Genomic DNA, 11,198 nt, shown 5'->3' on the forward strand with positions numbered 1-11,198 from the left:
GTAAACCTGGTGATTCACAGACCTGTACCCCTGGGGATAAAAATATAGGTTTATAAAAAATAAAAATATAAAAAAAAAAAAAGGGCATAAGAACTGGAGTTTGGTGACCTGTGTTCAAGTTCTCAGTCTAATACTACCAGTTGGCTCTTAAGACTCTGGTCCTTAGGGGAGCCTGGGTGGCTCAGTCTTTAAGCCTCTGCCTCTGGCTCAGGTCATGATCCCAGGGTCCTGGGATGGAGCCTGGCATCGGGCTCTCTGCTCAGCGGGAAGCCTGCTTCTCCCTTTCCTACTTCCCCTGCTTGTGTTCCCTCTCAGTCAAATAAATAAATAAAATCTTTAAAAAAAAAAATACATGTTTATAAAAAATAAAAAATTTTAAAAAACCCACTAAATTTAGGGGAATTACATCTCAGTGATCATGGAATTTAAGAATAACAAAAACAATATTAAAAGTGTAAAATTATGTAAAGAAAAAGAGTAGATCACCTACAAACAATACAAAAGTCAGATTGACATCAACTCTCTCAACTGTAACACTGAAAGCAAGAGGATATTTTTAAAATATCAAAAAAGAAGAACTTTATGCTCTCAGATATATAAAATCTCAGATAGTATGCCACATATAAGGCCACAATGAGAACATGCTTGGAAGAAGCAATAAAATAAAAATGATACAAATCAACATAATGAGGGTACTAAGAAATAGGGTATGTACTGGATGCTTCATAAAATTTGTTGAATACAGTATTAAAAGTCTATATGAGTATTGTACATCACTGTTTTAATAGGATCTATCCATCCTGGAGTCATTATAGCAATGTTTTAATTATTGTAACATTATAATGTGTTTTAATATCATGAATATAACACTCTATGTCTTCTTGTTTTCCTTTAAAAATCTAATTAACTTCAGTTTCAAATAAAGATAATACAACTGATACTGGATTTATTCCTTATATACACATATTCTACATGACTATGAACTTAACATACAAGGCACTGCACAATAGGCAGGATAGAACTTAAAAGAAGAGAAAAAAACTGAGATAAACATCATAATCAGAGTTTCTGACTAGAAACACACAATTTATCTTAGCTAAGAGATATGAAGATAAAGCAGAGAAGCAGTCTTGCTAAGCTGATAAAGCAGAAGTTGGGGGTTCAGGGCACTTAAAGGAAGTTGGGTTTTCAAGACAGTGTAAAGAAAATGAGATACATTAGATACACAGATATGAGACCCAGAAGTCATGGAGATTACTCTTGAGTCTTTGACCAAGGTCTAAGCTGTACACCTACAGAGAAAGATTTCAAAAAGCCTAATAGAAAGAAGCTGCTTCAAAATTAAGAGATGAAAAAAGAAGACACTTGGAAGTTTTGCTGTGCTGGAATATATTGGAGTACTGACTGTGTCAGAGTAAAGAAATCTCACTGAACCCTTCAGGCTTTCAACTGGGACCCCAGAAATAGAAAATACTGAAGTAAAGATCAAGTACTAGAAATAGGACCACACCCTGATATTAAAGATAAAACAGAAATAAAACATAAAGTTTAAACAAAATATAAAAGTAAAAATAACAGATTCAAGATCTACTAAATTAACTGCCTACCAGGACAAAATTCAATATTCTTAAAAAGAAACTACTATTATCAAGAATCCCTACAATCTGTCATCCAAAATGTACACCCTACAATCTAAGATTATTGGACCTGCAAAGAAGCAGAAAAACAGAAAACATAATTAGATGAAAAGTAGTCAACAGGAAAAAAAAAAACATAAAAACCTTGAGATGACCTAGATATTGAAATCATCACATTAATCACATTAGGACTTTAAAATCACTATTATAAATATGATTAAGGATATAAAGAAATGTGTTGATAGAATAAATGAAGAGATGAAGCTTTTCAAAAGAGAAACTATAAATATCCTTTAAGAACAATATAAAATTCTAGAGATGAACAATAAAATACATAAATAAAAAATCCACTGAATTATCTTACTAAGAGTTTAAATATAAAAGAATAAAGGGTCAATGAAATTAAGGACAAATCAATAAAAAATACCAAACTGAAGAAAAGAGAAAAAACAAAAAAGATTGAGGTGGAAATAACTCGAACCTAAGTGAACAATATGATATCGATCAGTCTAAGAAACATGATTCAAGTCACAGATAAAGAGGAGGGAGAGAGAATTTATGTTTTCAAATGTTGTTAATCAAAATCATTAAAAGGATGTACAAGCAATACTGTGTTTCTCTACAGCCCCTGTGTTTCACCTTTGTCTCTATATTTCATCTCCTCTTATTAGGCAATGTTGGTAGTATTCTTCAGGGTGACCTCCATTTTCATCCTGGGAATACGAACTCATTTTCTTATAGTGAATTGGTAAGTCAACCTTCAACCCATGGTCTCTAGTCTTGACCTTTCTGTGGCTTTCATGGACCTTTCCTAGTTGATAGGAAGATGCTATATGTTTGCCCTTATTTTCATATTTTATCAGTCATTGCACTAACAGTCTGAGAAATAGATAGTGAAAATCCTGTAATCACACTGACATTGAACTCAGAAATCTTTGATCTCTTACCTCAGGAAGCTTGGTCTTCCTCATTTAAAAGGAGGTAGAAACAATAAAGCAATCAAGTTCGTCAGCCAGTGGACAATCCATTTGGCCATGTGTTTGTGGCTGACCAAAGTAGATTTAGTTCCAAATTAGGACCCAATAATTGACATATATTATGCAAAGAATGTTATGGGATGAATGGAATTCAATGTGGAAACAGTCCTGCTGGTATTCTGGATGAGGGGATTAGCATGGACTCTGAAGTTGGTTAATGGTGTGAGGATGCAGATATTCCTGTCTATATTAGCTACTTTTTCCTACAAATGTGTATCATAATACATGTCTATTCTGGGGCATAAGGAGTAGCAGATTCCTTTCAAGGTCTTCCCATCAAGATCTTGATGGAGGTCTAAGCTTTATAGCCTATAAATTTTAAACATCTTTAGATATGCATTACTTTTTCCTCTGAGGTACACCAGACATTTATGACAGCTTTTAGTCATTTTTAATCAAATAGCCGTATTCAATCCCTTAGGCTTTGAATTTGTTTTCATCATTGTTTTTATTAAAGTACAATATAGGCAGGAAAGTGCACAAACCACAATATATAGCTTAATGAACTTTCATACACTTTCACACACATATGTAACCAACTTCTAGATCAAGATATTTGCTATCACCAGTACTCTAGAACCCCCACATGCCTTCTTCTAGGTACTATTCTTCACCTTGATTTGTAATATTAAAGATTAGTTTTGTCTGATTTTGAATTTTATATAATTAGAAGCCTATTATATATATTCCACTGAGTCCAAAGTTGTGTAGCAATAGCTTCTTCTTCCCATTACTTTATAATATACTATATATATATTACACAATATATAATATACTATATGTAATACATATACTATATATTATATATTTATTCATTCTACTATTGATAGACATTTGATCCATTTCCCAGTTTTCAGACATAACAATACTTCTATAAACACACTTGTGCATGTACTTTAATAATCATACCTAAGGATTTCTGTTAAGTATAGAATTATTGCATCAGAGAGTATGTATATGTCAAACTTTGATAGAGGCTGTCAAACAGTTTTCCAGAGTGGTTTTACCATTTTCCGTTTCCACCAGCTGTACATGAGATTTAATCTGTTCTAAATTCTCATCAACACCTGTCAGTCATTTTTATTTTTGCCATTCTACTGTACATGTAGTGCTATTACATCATGGTCTTAATTTCTATTTCCTTGGTGACTCACAAATGTATTCATCTTTTCATGTGCCTTTTGGCTTCTTGGATAGCCTCTTTTGTGAAGTACTTGTTCAAATGTGCCCATTTATTGAATTAAATTATCTGTCTTTTATGAATTTATAAAATTCCTTTATTCTATATAGGAGTCCTTTGTTAGGGGTATGTGTTAAAAATATCTTCCATTATGTCACTGCACTTTCTCTCTCTTAACAATGTCTTATGATGAGCATACATACATAATTTTAATATACGATGTACTTAATGGCAAAATATTGAAACCTTTTCCCTCAAACTGGACACATGACAAAGATGCTTACTATCACTTTTTCTATTCAACATTGAGCTGGAGTTTGTATCCAGTCCAAAAAGATAAGACAGAGGAGGAAGAGGTGGAGGAAAAGGAAAAAGAATAGGAGAAAAGAGTGAGGGCAACGATGGGAAAAGGGAGAGGGAAATAAAAATTATAAGAATTGTAAGACTCTGAGAAACAAACTGAGGGTTTTGTGGGGGGGTTGGGTGAACCTGGTGGTGGGTATTAAGAAGGGCACATATTGCATGGAGCACTGGGTGTGATGCATAAACAGTGAATCTTAGAACTCTGAAAGAATAAAATGAAGTTTAAAAAAAGAATTGTAAGAATTAGAAAAAATTAATGGTGCTACAATTCATAGCAAAAATAATGTGTTAGAAGGCCCCAAAGAATCGGAAGCTACGAGGCGATGGGTGAATTTAGTCAGGTCACTCAATGCAAGGTTAATAATATAATATTAATATATAATATTAGTTATATAATTATATATAATTACATAATAGAAAGTCTATTGTTAAATAAATAGTTGTTTTCTCTATATGCAACCTGTAAGCACTTGTAAAATGAAATTTTAAAATGATACTATTTATAAGAACTTAAATAACTCAAATGCCTAGAAATAAATCTACAAAAGATGTGCAAGACTACTATACTGAAAACTACAAAATATTATGGGCAGAATTTGAAGTACTAAATAAATGGAGGAATACAGTATGTTCATGTATTTAAAGACATACTACAGAGAGGTCAATTATCATCAATTAAATGTAATTTACATATTACATTTCAAATACTCCAACTAGGAATTGTTAAGTGAATCTTTAAATTTTTTTATTAAAATACAAAGAACCAAAAATAACCAAGGTAATATTAAAGAAGAATAAATCCGAAGGTCGCAAAACTTGTACTTGTCTAGTATAGCAGAATTATTTCACTGTTGCAATTATTTTATTAGTGTGTTTCATTTAGCTGAGATAATTGCTTCATGGCCTAGAGCCCTCTGGTTGCTTGAACTGAGTGGTCCTGCACTTTGTTATTACACATTTCTGTAGAACTGTTTTTCAGAAGAGTAGTGGACATCACGATTATAATGGGGGACCGAATCCCTCAGGAAACAAGACACACCTCGAGCTTTGTCTTGGCCACAAATGCTTATCTGCTTTTAGTGAGTTTTCCTTTTGCTTTTTTCTCTGATAATCTCTAAGTTTCTTGCCTTCCCTTTAGCCTTTTATCTTAATCTTTTAACTCTCCCTTTAATATTTTTAATTCCATTGGCTGCTAATCCTTTTTCTTCCTTTTAAAACCGAGCTACTTTGTAGTATGATTATTTTCAACCCAAAGTTGGGGAATGAGAAGTTTGCTTCCCGGTGGGCTGTTCTTTCAGTTATTAGTTCCCCCCAAACTCATTTATGAACAGAACCATGTGGAGCTAAATGGTAAACAGTTTAATTGAGAAGTCTTGTGTTCATTAAGGTGTAAAAATAGAGTGGTTTATTTTTTAATATCTCCAGCCTACTGTTCTCTATTTAACCTCCTCCCTGCTGAGTAATGAGAATTCTAATTATTCCTGTATTTCTCTGGTCAATATCTAATCGATCAAATTAATATATTAGCAATAGCATAGATGTTCCAATTCCTTTTCTTAATTCCTGTAGTTCACAGATAAGGAAGCTTGGGCTAAGAAATTTGCCCAAGACCACAGTGCTAGTAAATGACATGGTTTGAACCCCATATTGGTTCTAAACCAGCCTGGCTTTAGAACCAATAAACCTTATTTAAAAACCTACTGAGTAGAAAAAATTACATATGCAAGATAGATCTGGATATACTCAGAATATCCATTCTTCATCAAGGGCTCTTAAACAACATACATGGAGAGATCTCATAAATCCTTTCAAAATCTGAAGGCAAATTTGGGGTGTATACAGTCAATTTTTGATACTTGCAGTAGTTATATTTCATAATGTCACTGAGAACATAGAATTAGTGAATACTAATTCATTGTTCCTAAGGAAGATGAAAAAATTCTTTCCTTGGTAAAAGAGAGATTTCTGCAAGCCTGTGGTCACAATATTTTTATCAACTGATTAATATATAACCTTGTTTTATCTGGGTTTTTGTTTAAAGACACTTTATTTAATATTTATTACCAATTCATTAACATTGAACTAATCACCAACATCACTATAACTCATGCCTGTATCAAGTATATCTTACACACATTTTCTCCATAAGGCATATCATAGCCTTCTCATGCTTAGAAAAAGCAGTACATTCAGCACTATGCTTGAGACAATTTTAAACAGTGAAATCACAACAAAAAGCACAAGAGTATAAAACATGGTATGTGAAACTGATACTTGTTTATAGAGCAAAACCTGAAACAAGAAAGCAAAGCTCTGTCTTATTAACCTCAGCCAGGAACGTGCACATCAGGCAACTCAAGTTTTTCATTGCTTTGCACAGGCACATGCCTGAGAATGGCCAAGAAAAGACCAAGTATTGACTTTGCGGTTACAAATCTTTTACTGAATAAGCAAATTCATAAATTTGGAATTTGTGAATAATGATGAACAATATATATTATTTTCAATGAAGATAGAAGTAGTCACCAGATCTTCAAGAAAATATGTGATAAGACTTCAGAATAACCAAAGTAGAAGCCAAGACCCAGAATAATTTAAAGTTTATCTCTGACTCAAACGCCAACAAACTGACACTTTTGACACTGAAAAATATCATATTTGCCCATTGTATCATTGCGTCTACTGGGTTCTGGTAGATAACAATGCTTCACGCTGAGGTACCACGTTAGTAAATACACTCTGAAACTCATTAAAAAAAAAAAAAAAAAGCTCTAAATGACTTAGTGACTAAATGACCTAGTATATTAATGTTGCTAATTGAGCCTAAACTTTGATCAATAGAACATATGCCATCATTGAAGTGATAATGATGAGAGAAGATGTTATTCCCAATGTTGTATAGCATCATCTTTGAAAGTAAACATGCAGGAAATTTTCTTGTGATGTCAGAACAGGGATAAGTATTTTTATCTGAAGCACCTGGCTTGTTTTCATTTCAGGAGCACTATAAATCCTGTCATGATTTTGTTTCCCTGTTTAATGTTCACTGCTAGAAAACTTGGCCAAATTTATAGCCCAACATCAGCATATGTACATATGTACATTACCCCTTTAATTTTATCTTTCCAAACAGTATTTAACTCATGTTCCAATTTTCTACCCTTCTTTCCATTTTTTATATCCCATTTCATTGCATCTTAAATCATTTCTTTAATAAGTACATATAAATAATAAAGCCTTCATATGTAATTTTTTATTTACAATCTTTTTAAAAAATTCAAATGGGAGATGGAAGCACCAGAATAAGTGTAGATGCAGATAACCTCTGCCAAATAAAAAGACAAGAATTACATTCTCGCAAAAGTCCTTTCTATATCCTATTGCAGCTCCTCTCAAATTGTGGCCTCTGGACCAGCAACATCAGTATAAACCAGGAACTTGTTAGAAATGCTAATTCTTAGGCATCACTCTGGACCTTCTAAATCAGAAACTCGGAGAGTGGGGCCCAGCAACCTGGGTTTCAACAAGCCCTCCAGGTGACTGGAATGCACATTCCACCCTGCTCTATAGGAAAATAAATGTCACATGGATTTCACTTGTGTTCTTTTTGCCATAAAGATAGGCTTGTAACCTAACAGTTCTCAAATATAACTCTTTTGGAATCATCAGGAAGATTTTTACAATCATGAGGGGTTAAGACCAATTTACTGATTTTTTTAATATAATTTTTTATTTTTTATAAACATATATTTTTATCCCCAGGGGTACAGGTCTGTGAATCACCAGGTTTACACACTTCACAGCACTCACCAAAACACATTGATTTTTTTAGTATATCCCTACACATTCCAATAGGCAGTCAAAGGTGACAACCACTATTCTAATTCTAAAGAAAGGTTTAGTCATGAAACTGGTAATTATTTCTGGCATCTAGGAGCACTTCAGGCTAAATCTTGCTCCAAGAAATCCAAACCAGTATGTTGCCACAATGTCATTTTGAGAAATTAGTAAACTGGGGCCCCTGGGTGACTCAGTCAAGACTTCTGGTTTCGGCTCAGGTCATGATCTCAGGGTCATGAAAAGGTGCCCCATGTCGGGCTCCAACCAGAGTCTGCTTCAGATTCTTTCCCCTCTTCTTCCTCCCTCTCTGCCTCTCTCTCTGCTTGCACATGGTCCCTCTCTCTCTCGAATAAATAAATAAACAAATCTTTTTTTTTAAATGAGAAATTAGTAAACTGGGTTCCTGTCTTAATTGTGTACATTAAAATAAATATCAGGTAAGTCCATGATTTAAGTGTTTAAAATGTTGAGTCTATAAAAATGTTAGAAGAAAATACAGATAAGATTATGAAAAATCTTGAAGTGAAAAAGACCTTAGAATAACCATGATTGAAGCCCAGAAACAAGAGCAGGATAGAACAAATTTTATTGCATAAAAATTGGTACAGGATGACATCATTAAATTCAAGTAGGTATATTATTTCTCATGCTTCCTTTGCCCTACACTGTTAATCTAAGCATCAGAACTAAACACAAGGTCTTCATTGACACAGAGAAGGAAGACAACCTTAGAGTAGTCAAAGAGAATTGTGTCAATTTCTTGGCCTTTCTATGGCCCAGTTTTAAGGCAAAAAATATAAAGAACAATAAGTAAATTTTCATTCTCCAAATGAAAAGATCCAAATCTCACTTCCTATCTGGAACTCTGACTTGGAGAGTTCTTCACAGGAGTCCTCACTGGCATCATCACAGTAGAACGGAAGAAATTGGGATGGCTGTAGAAAGAAGCTGAGACATTCCCACCAACTTTCTGTAGCCCCAGAGAGTGAAAGAAGAGAATATGAAATTACCCTGAAAAGTATACAGCTGTAAGTTTCTAGAGTGATCTAGGGGACCTCAAGAGGTATCACAATTTGTAAGCCAGCAGATGGCACCAGCAGATGGCAGTAAGGACTATACTGTACAACTGGAGACCATAGCCATTTTAGTGAAGCCAACCATCAGTGGGTGTTAATAGCCATCCCAACAGATGAAAACATGAACAGAACCCAGCTGAGGGACTAATCACATTTCCCCAACACCATGACCCTCTAGAAGACCCCCAGAACTTATAAGTCTCTTCAGAGACAAATAAGTAGGGGAGTGAAGGAAGACTTGAGTGGCCATAGTTTAAACTTGAAATGACTGGATTTATATAAGGGAACAAAATTCATCTGTTATTATGTGCAATGAGAGGGAAATGGAGGGATTGCTGGAAATATAAATGAAGCTAGGGTATTCAAAAACAAAGGAAAGTAATATATTTTTATTTTTTGCAAACATGAGTATAGCTTAAGAAAATGATACATTAGAAATTTCCGAGTAGCAAAAAAAATTTGTAAACAAAGTCAAAAGATAAAGTGAAAGCAAATAAGCGACATATTTGCCAAACAAGGGACTAATTTCCTTGATATACAAAAAACTCTTAGTACCAAGAAAAAAGTTTATTTTTTATTTGACAAAGAGAACTACACAATAACAAGTGTACAGTCCATTCACCGGAAATGTGCCCCCATTACTGGAATTTTACGATGGGATAAAGACAGAAAATAAAATGGTCAAAAATTCAACCTTGTATAAAGAAAAACTTGTAACAAATTGACATATTCATTATTAAAAGTTGGTTTACTAGAATATTTGAATATATATTAGTTAAAACCTACATAGTAAATCATTCTTGCTTTTACCATATTGCAATGTCATGCAAATCACATATTGGCTGTCCTTGCTTTCCACAGGCCCCTAAGAACTCTGCATCTCGTGATTTTAGGAGCTTCCTCTCTAGTAGGGCTACCTACAAAACCAGACCCATTCAAAGTAGCTCTCCTTCACCTTTTTCCCCATGAATAAATAGTTTTGGCAAATCCCATTTTAATTTTAAAGGATTATCTTTAAATTAATTTTGGGAAGCTGACAAAACTAACATGAAAAGAACTGAGCTATCAAAGCCACTATTCCATATTCCAGGCTTTAAGACATCATTTCTAAATGGCTTCACAGAAGTCTAGATATTTTAAATTTAGGATAATTAATACATATTTTAAAATTTTCTTTTAGTTCATGTAGTGGCTTTCTTATGTATACTAAACTTAGAAATTGCAGAGAAGCAGAAGAAAGAAAAAGCATCACTTGTTCTCCCATCTAACATCACTACAGTCAACAATTTTTGCATTTCATCTACTCTACAGCACCTCACTTTTTAAAAAACAGTATGCTTTTTTTATATATAATTTACATTTTACATCACAACAAAGGTCTTCCCTGAGAACTTTAACCTTTCCTTATGTATCTTTTTTAATGATGCAGAATGGATAATTTACTTGAATATTCTTCACTATAATGATGGGCTCTTTCTACTTCTGACTTAATGGAAGGACAATTGTTATTTTTGTACAGAGACGGGCACATTTTTGGTGGAACTAAAAGTTTTTCAGGAGAGTAACCCAACAGAAGAACTGTTAGATGAGAACCATGTATTTTTTTCTTTTTTTTCTTTCTTTTTCTTTTTTTTTTTTTAAGCCCAAAGCAGGACTTCTACTCACAACCATGAGATCAAGACCTGAGTTGAGATGGAGAGTCGGATGCTTAACTAATTTGAGCCACCCAGGCACTCCAGAAGCACGTACATTTTTAAAGCTCTTGATATATTTTGCAAAACTTTCTTTCTTCAAGAGTTCGACTTACCTGTCAGTGAAAATACACAAGTGTTGGCAGTTCTATGTCACTCTCAATCACATTTGATGTCTCCTTTTGTTTTAATGTTTTGGTAAAATAAATGGTATCTTCTTATTATTTTAACTGATATTTTACTTGAAATTGCTTGTCATTTGTATGAAATATTTGCAACCTCTCCTTTTCCCCAAAATGTGACCCTATGCTCAGCCAAACTCATTCAGTTAAATATTTATGAAGCAGGTATTCTGTGTCAGGCATTGTGATATA

The sequence above is a fragment of the Mustela nigripes genome, chromosome 4 (assembly GCF_022355385.1).
Source record: "Mustela nigripes isolate SB6536 chromosome 4, MUSNIG.SB6536, whole genome shotgun sequence".
Taxonomy (NCBI): Eukaryota; Metazoa; Chordata; class Mammalia; order Carnivora; family Mustelidae; genus Mustela; species Mustela nigripes.